Genomic DNA, 9,158 nt, shown 5'->3' on the forward strand with positions numbered 1-9,158 from the left:
ATAGCACTTATGAAGAAGACTGTGGTGAAATTTGTCTCACTATTTTTTTTTTTTTTGGATCCATCCTCGGTGATGACAGATGGAGTCCCAGTCTGGCCATAAGCAGCTTGTTAAGGCTACAGTGATCCACAGTCTGTGGCTGTCTCCTTCTGTTTTTAATGTAGCCAATCTGTAACCCACAGTCAGGCTTATGCACCACAGGTGGGGCAGAGTAATTCCTGAGGGCAGGGCTATTGCTTCCCCTCAGACTGATGCCATTTGAAGGGGAGTGCTTTGCCTGAGCAAGATGGCTCCTGCAGTATGGGGAAAGGCTCACCACAGGGATCCTGGCAACTGCTCCCTCAGTTCTCCATCTCCAGGCTCTCTCCAGAATCTCTACTCCATTCTGCCCACCCCCTTTATTATTATTAGAGCCAAGGGTAAGTTGTTGCAAACAAAATTATATGTGTTGTCCCTTTAAGAAGCTTGACTTCAGGTGTCTCTTCCTGACAGTCAGAAACCCTGCCACTTTTCACAGCTGGATATTATCTGGGTTCTTTGCTGGCTCTGGTGCTATAGGCTGGGGAGCCCAGTTTGGAGTTTAGACCCCACACTTCTCATGGTGACCCCCCAAGCACTGAATTTCCCTCCAGCATCTCAGCTGCCACCTGTGGAAGTCCAGTCAGCCCTCTTGCATCTCCTCTGCATCTTCTACCAATCTCATTGTGGTGAAGTGGTTTCTTCTGTCTGTCTATGTTTATAGGGATTTTCTCCAGCCAGTGTTCCATTGGTTATTCTGGGTGATTTTTCTACAATTTAGTTGTAATTTCAGATCAGTCCTGGGAGATAGTTAGTGTAGCTTCCACTTACTCCTCTGCCATCTTGGACCTCAACTGATAAAGTTTTCTAGTGGACAACAGCATAAGAACAAACAGATATCTGATTCAATAAAACCCAGTTTTCAGATGATATAATATTTTCTGATATATTTTAATAATCTGGCTCACAAACACTCATCACAGCATTCCTACATTCCTGTACTAAATGTGCACTCAAATCTCATTTATTATTGATCTTGATGAATGTCAAGATCTAAGATGCAGTAATGTTTTTATTTTTATCACAATTTTTATGATTTAATGAATAATTTTTGAGCAATTGATTAATTTTGTGATTTGGAGATCACAAAATACAACACAATGCAGCCCTGAAAAATGCAAATATCATGAATGTAAGCAATTGCACACAATAGAAAATTATGTGAAAATAGCACCTGTCATCTGTATATTAGACATGAGACCACTGCAATCCTTGAAATTCATGGACAACCTTTAAGAATACAATTATTAAATATAAATATAACAGGATTTCTGTGAAATCCATCAGTTTAAAATGAGCGAGATGTATGGATTTAAAACTGTTTCTTGCTCTTTTTTAAAATATTGAAGTATGATGGCATACAGTAGTATATTAGTTTCAAGTGTATAACAGCAATTCAATATTTCAATACATTGCTAAAGACCACCACAATCAGTCTAGTTACTGTCTGTCACCATACAAAGTTAATATTGTTATTGACCATATTCCCCATGCTATATATTACTTCCCCATGACTTATTTACTTTGTATCTGGAAGTTTTTACCTCTTAATTTCCTTCACCCAGTTTGTCCCCAACCCCCATCTTCCCAACAAACACCATTCTATTTTCTTTTTTAATTTAATTTAATTTCATTTCTAATTTTATTTTTTTAATTTAATTTATTTTATTTTTATTTATCTTTTAAAAATTTTATTTGATTTTATTGATTATGCCATTACAGTTGTTCTATTCCCCCCTTCATTCCCCTCCACTCTGCACCCCCCACCCCCACCATTCCCCACTTTAGTTTATGACCATGTGTCTCATATTCTTTAGATTCTATATTTCCCATATTATCCTTGCCCCCTCTATTTTCTACCTACCGTCTATGCTACTTATTTTCTGTACCTTCTCCCCTCTTCTCCTCCTCCCATTCCTTTGTTGCTAACCCTCCATGAGATCTTCATTTCTATGTTTCCACTCCTGATCCAGCTATCCTTTTAGTTTGCTTTTGTTTTAGGTGTGGTTGTTAATAGCTGTGAGTTTGCTGTCCTTTCACTGTTCATCTTTTTTATCTTCCTTTTCTTAGATAAGTCCCTTTAACATTTCATATAATAAGGGCTTGGTGATGATGAACTCCTTGAATTTGATCTGATCTGAGAAGCACTTTATCTGCCCTTCCATTCTAAATGAAAGTTTTGCTGGATAGAGCAATCTTGGTTGTAGGTCTTTGGATTTCATGACTTGGAATACTTCTTTCCAGCCCTTTCTTGCCTGTAAGGCCTCTTTTGAGAAATCCACTGACAGTCTGATGGGAACTCCTTTGTAGGTGACTGTCTCCTTAGCTCTTGCTGCTTCTAGGATTCTCTCCTTCATTTTAATCTTGGCTAATGTAATGATGATGTGCCTTGGTGTGTTCCTTCTTGGGTCCAACTTCTTTGGGATTCTCTGAGCTTCCTGGATTTCCTGGAAGTCTATTGCCTTTTCCAGATTGGGGAAATTCTCCTTTATTATTTGTTCAAATAAGTTTTCCACTGGTGGCTGTGCCTTTCCCCCTTCTGGTACCCCTATAATTCGGATGTTGGAGCGTTTAAAGATGTCCTGGAGGTTCCTAAGACTCTCCTAATTTTTTTTTGAATTCTTGCTTCTTGACTCTTTTCTGTTTGGCCATTATTTGCTTTCTTCTGGTCCACTCCATTGATTTGAGTCCCAGTTTCCTTTTCATTGCTATTGGTTTCCTGTGCAATTCCATTCATTTCAATTAGTTTCACCTTCATATGTTTCTCTAATTTGTGGCTATAATCAACCAGTTCTGTGAGGATCCTGATCACCAGTGTTTTAAACTGTGCATCTGAGAGTTTTGCTATTTCTTCATCACTTAGAGTTATGGGCTCTGGGGCTTTGAGATCTTCTTGAGCCATTTTTGGTTTGTTTGCACTCGTTAAGTATGAGGAGCGGAGCCTTGGGTGTTCACCAGGGTAGGGCCACCCAGGTTGCTGGTTTGTGATGCTGTATGTAGGGGAAGGGTCAGAGCAGAGAAATAGTGGCCCCCTCTGCTGCTTCCCACTGCTGGGGCCTGCTTGGTCCCATCTCACTGCTCACTCCTTTGCCAGTCTATCTGCACACGAATGTGTGACCACAGTCAACCTCACGCCCTGCGCCCTCTCTGGGTCTGCCTGTTGCTCACTGGGTCACTCACTGGGTCTGCCCGTTGCAACCCCGCACCTGGGATCCTTGCTCCTGAGTCCATCTGACTGAGTTTTCCTGTGCAGCCCCACTCCGCCAGCTGCTGGCTTCGCCTCTCTTACCAGTCAGGCTGAAGAATTCGTTGTTATCAGACTTCTGAAAAGTTCAATTTTCTGTGTTTTGGCTGTGTTTTCTGTTGCTAATATTTAGTTGTCTCTAAACTTGGTTGTGTGAGATGGCATGGCATCTCCACCTATGCCTCCATCTTGCTGGAAGTCCCATTCTATTCTCTTTATGAGTCGGTTTTGTCTTTTTTTTTATTTCAATATAAGTGAAATCATGCAGTATTTATCTTCCCCTGACTGACATATTTCACTTAGTACACTGCCCTCCAGGTTCATCTATGTTGTCATAAAAGGCAAGATTTCATTCTTTTCTATGGTTGAGCAATATTAGGTTGTGTGTGTGAGTATGTGTATATACTACATTTTCTTTATCTATTTATCCATTGATGGACACTCAGGCTATTTTATTTTAAGTTGAAAGCAATTTAAATTTGAACACACCTTAAAGCTCTATCTTTTTACTCTCCCTCTTCAAGTTTTATGTTTTTGATGTCACATTTTATATCTCTTTATGTATCCTTTAAGTAATTATTGTAGATTTAGTTAGTTTTACTACTTTTGTCTTGTAACCTTTAAACTAGCTTTATAAGTGATTATTTCACTACTTTTACTACATATTACCTTTACCAGAGAGAATTTACTTTTGCATGTTTTCTTTGTCTTTAATTAGTGCCATTTATTTTTTGGCTTAAAGAAGTTCCTTTAACATTTCTTGTATGGCTGGTTTAGTGGTGATTAACTCCTTTAGCTTTTGCTTGTCTGGAAAATTATGTCTCCTTCAGTTCTGAATGGCAATTTTTCTAGGTAGAGTAGTCTTGGTGGAAGTTTTCTCCTTTCAGCACTTTGAATTTGTAATGTCACTCCTATTGACTTTGAAAATTTTTGCTTAGCCCTGGCCAGTGTGGCTCAGTTGGTTGGAGCATTGCCCTACAGATAAAGGGTCATGGGTTTAATTCTCAGTGAGACCCATACCCCGGTAAGGATTCGTATGAGAAGGCAACCAATTGATGTTTTTCTCTCCCGTCCTTTCTCTCTAAAAGAGCAATGAAAAAATGTCCTCTGGTGAGGATAAAATTTTTTTTTGCCTGAAAAAAAATTTTCTATAGCACTAAGGGGTTCCCCTTTCATATAACAAATTGGATTTCTCTTCATGCTTTTATGTTTCTCTACCTTTAACTTTTTCTTTTTTCCTTTTTTTAAATTTATTTTTAATTGATTATGCCATTACAGTTGTTCTATTCCCCCCTTCATTCCCCTCCACCCTACACCCCCATCCCCACCATTACCCCTCTTTAGTTTATGACCATGTGTCTCAAATCCTTTAGATTCTATATTTCCCATGCTATTCTTGCCCCCCCATCTATTTTCTATCTACTGTCTATGCTACTTATTTTCTGTACCTTCTCCCCCCATCTCCTCCTCCCACTCCCCTGTTGCTAACCCTCCTTGAGATCTTCATTTCTATGTTTCCACTCCTGATCCAGCTATCCTTTTAGTTTGCTTTTGTTTTAGGTGGGGTTGTTAATAGCTGTGAGTTTGCTGTCCTTTCACTGTTCATCTTTTTTATCTTCTTTTTCTTAGATAAGTCCCTTTAACATTTCATATAATAAGGGCTTGGTGATGATGAACTCCTTGAATTTGATCTGATCTGAGAAGCACTCTATCTGTCCTTCCATTCTAAATGAAAGTTTTGCTGGATAGAGCAATCTTGGTTGTAGGTCTTTGGATTTCATGACTTGGAATACTTCTTTCCAGCCCCTTCTTGCCTGTAAGGTCTCTTTTGAGAAATCCACTGACAGTCTGATGGGAACTTCTTTGTAGGTGACTGTCCCCTTAGCTCTTGCTGCTTCTAGGATTCTCTCCTTCATTTGAATCTTGGCTAATGTAATGATGATATGCCTTGGGGTGTTCCTTCTTGGGTCCAACTTCTTTGGGACTCTCTGAGCTTCCTGGATTTCCTGGAAGTCTATTGCCTTTTCCAGATTGGGGAAATTCTCCTTTATTATTTGTTCAAATAAGTTTTCCACTGGTGGCTGTGCCTTTCCCCCTTCTGGTACCCCTATAATTCGGATGTTGGAGTGTTTAAAGATGTCCTGGAGGTTCCTAAGACTCTCCTCATTTTTTTTGAATTCTTGCTTCTTGACTCTTTTCTGTTTGGCCATTATTTGCTTTCTTCTGGTCCACTCCATTGATTTGAGTCCCAGTTTCCTTTTCATTGCTATTGGTTTCCTGTGCAATTCCATTCATTTCAATTAGTTTCACCTTCATATGTTTCTCTAATTTGTGGCTATAATCAACCAGTTCTGTGAGGATCCTGATCACCAGTGTTTTAAACTGTGCGTCTGAGAGTTTGGCTATTTCTTTGTCACTTAGAGTTATGGGCTCTGGGGCTTTGAGATCTTCTTGAGCCATTTTTGGTTTGTTTGCACTTGTTAAGTATGAGGAGCGGAACCTTGGTTGTTCACCAGGGCGGGGCGACCCAGGGTGCTGGTTTGTGATGATGTATGTGGGGGCGTGGTCAGAGCGGGGAAATGGCATCCCCCTGTGCTGTTTGGCACCACTGGGTGTAGAGCAGAGCCTTAGGTGGTTCACCTGGGCAGGACCACTCAGGTCGCTGGGTTATGACACTGTATGTGGAGGCGGGGTCAGAGCGGGGAAATGGTGGCCCCCTCTGCTGCTGGTCACCACTGGGGCCTGCTGGGTCCCATCTAATTGCCCACTCCCTCGCTTGTCTATCTATGCAGGAATGTGCGACCACAGTCAACCCGCAGCCCTGCTCCCTTGCTATTTCCCCTTGGTCGCTCGGTGGATCTCTCACTAGGTCCAACCCTGCGCCTGGGTTCTGCGTGCCTGAGTCCGACTGCTGGAGTTTTCCTGTGCAACCCTGCTCCGCCAGCTGCTGGTTTCACCCCTCTTACCCGTCAGGCTGAAGAATTTGTTGTTATCAGACTTCCAAAAAGTTCAGTTTTCTGTGTTCTGGCTATGTTTTCTGTTGCTAATATTTAGTTGTCTCTAAACTTGGTTGTGTGAGAAAGCACGACATCTCCACCTATGCCTCCATCTTGGTGGAAGTCTACCTTTAACTTTTGATGTTTTCATTGTATTATGTCTTGGTGTGGATATCCAAGATTGTTTCTATATGTTAGGTGAAACAGCTACCCCTCTGTCTTGAAGTGGCCTTGTGCAGGTGATAAAATTCATCATTCAACATTTTTTTTTAGCTGTTGGTTATCTCTCCAAGCTTTTTGATGGTCTAAACAGCTTGATTTATTCTTAATAGGTCCCCTTTATTGAAAATGTGCCAAGCAAGACTTGTCAGTATTCCAAGGGGAGGAATCTCATTTAGTGCATAGTTCCAGGCTGAGTGGAAGCTAGACCCTCAGGCAACAGCTCACTTCTGTGGGACTTCAATCAGAAACCCTCTAGTCTCCAGACCAGATCTGGAGGTATCCCCTGGGTGCTGGTTGCAAAAACTGGGCTCCAGATGAGTCTGTAAGCTCCTTTCTGGGAGGTATCATCAAACTGTAGCAAGGCCAAGGTGATGTTCAATATGGTATCTCCCTGCACTCCCTAGGAAATATGGTATGTTCCCTAGGGGCACCTCTGTAGCCTCTAGATGTGTGGAAGCAGGAAGCCTTTTCCTCAGGCTGAAGCTCCAGAGTAAGTCAATAAGCTTTTTTCACAGGGAGATTTGGGAGTGTTTCAGTCTGCTGTTTGGTAGCCTGGCAAGAACAGTCTTCCTGATTATTACTATTCTGTGAAGCCTGGGGGCCCCAGCCCCATCAGCCACCAGGGGCAGGTGATCAAGGGCACCTCATATGCCCACTGATTTTAGCAAAGTAGCTAGAGAGTGCAGTGGGTGGGGTAAACTTGCAGTCTCCAGAAAGACAGCAGAATAATGCCTTGACTACACACACCCTCAGGTTTCAGTGATGCAGCTGGAGTGTCCCCTCTCCTGCATGCTAGCTTCAGGGAGGAAGCCATAGAATGTTGTAATCACTTGTGCTCTCAGGCGCCAGCCAGGGAGTGGGGAAGTGCTGCAATTGCCCTTACCCACCAACGCTGGCAAGGGAGCAGGAGAATGCTACAACAATCTGTATGCTCTGGTTTCAGCAAGGCAGTGGGAAAGTGTCACAACCACACATCCCCATTTGCCCTAGCAAAGCAGTGAGAGGGTATCATGTCTCAGCTTGCCTGCCTGTGTCAGGAGGGCAGGTGGAGAGTATAAAAAATGGCATCTACCAGCACCTTTGTCTCAGAAGAGTATCAACTGTGCCCTGGTTCAGCAGATGCTTTAAGTTTAACAAATGAGTCTCCTTCACATGTAGCCTAAGTGCTTTTCAAACATCTGGTTTTGCACTGGGTCCTGGGGAGAGTGAGACCACAGGTAAGTCCCCTGAAAGGACAATCTCACTTCCCTATAATTCTTTGGGCCTCTTGGACATCAGCCCCATTGGTTTTCTAAGCCAGATATTTTGGAGCTCATCTCTTCATTGCAGATCCCAAGGGTGGGGGCCTGATGAGGGGCAGAAACCCATTGCTCCTCTAACAGTGTGGAGACACCACACTGTTGGGGTTTTTTGGGCAACAGCATGTCTCTGCCTCTCCTACCCATCTTGATGTGGCTCTTTTATCTTTTGTCATGGAGGAGCAGTTTGTCTACTTTTCAGATCTTTTTCAGAGGGAAATCATCCATAGATAGCTGTAGGTTTGGTGTGTCCTTGGGAGGAGGTGAGTTCAGCATCTTGGGCCCCTCTATTTCTTCCTGGGGTTTTTTTTGTCCTCACATAAGAATAAGATTATTGATTTTTTGGAGTGAGAGGAAGTGAGACAGAAAGAGAAACATCAATCAGTTGCCGCCTGTACGTGCTCCAACCTGGGATCAAACCTGTCACCTTTTGATGTATAGGACAATGCTCCAACCAAATGAGCCACCCAGCCAGGGTTCTTGTTGTTTTTTTCCCCTTTCTAAAACTCAGCACTTAGGAGACAATAGGCAACTACCAGTGGTTTGTGGAACACATTTTGAGAAATAATACTCTAAAGTCACATTCTTATAATATCTAGCTTGGAGCCCTACTTGAGGCTGTTGTATGATAATCGGCCCTTCTGGAGACTCCAGAGCTTCAGAGCACAAAAGGAGTTTGGATCCTTAGATGGTGGATCTGGGTGGAGGTAAAGCACCATTTTCTAGCATTTCCTCAAATCACGTGATCGACTGCTTCCCTTTCCTTTTTTTCTAGTTAAAATATCCACATGGCTTGAGCACCTTTGGGGTGGTAGCAACAGAGGGATCTCTCCAGGGCAGGGATGTATTGACTTCCAGCTCAGTGCCAGGAACTACTTAAAGCTTTATGCCAAGATGGTTGACACAATAGTAAGAATAGCCTTATTGGAGGCAGCAGGTCCATGATATAAGACTTCAAATTGCCCTCCAATCACTTACTATATGCAAACAATGTCAACACATCTCAGATCTGTAAGAAACATCTGTGTATTGGTTCACTGCAGTGACCTTTCTAGCTGGAAGAGTAGCCACTGAGGGCTGCTCCTTCTCCTTGCCAACCCCTTCCCAACAGCTCTATCATTTCCCATCAGTGACACCCCTGAGAATGAAGCGAGTAAATTAAGAGGTCAGGTTATATAGGATAAGTGGAAGCAGTCTGGCTTCCCCACCCAGGTGTCTGGGTAACTAAGGTAAGTAATGTTCCCATAGCCTTGGAGGGGCCTGATAACCAGTGTTCTCACAGCCTTGCAGTTGGGTCCAATAAACTGTTCCCATAACATG

Source organism: Artibeus jamaicensis, unplaced genomic scaffold, assembly GCF_021234435.1.
Source record: "Artibeus jamaicensis isolate MK-2021 breed Jamaican fruit bat unplaced genomic scaffold, CSHL_Jam_final contig_700, whole genome shotgun sequence".
Taxonomy (NCBI): domain Eukaryota; kingdom Metazoa; phylum Chordata; class Mammalia; order Chiroptera; family Phyllostomidae; genus Artibeus; species Artibeus jamaicensis.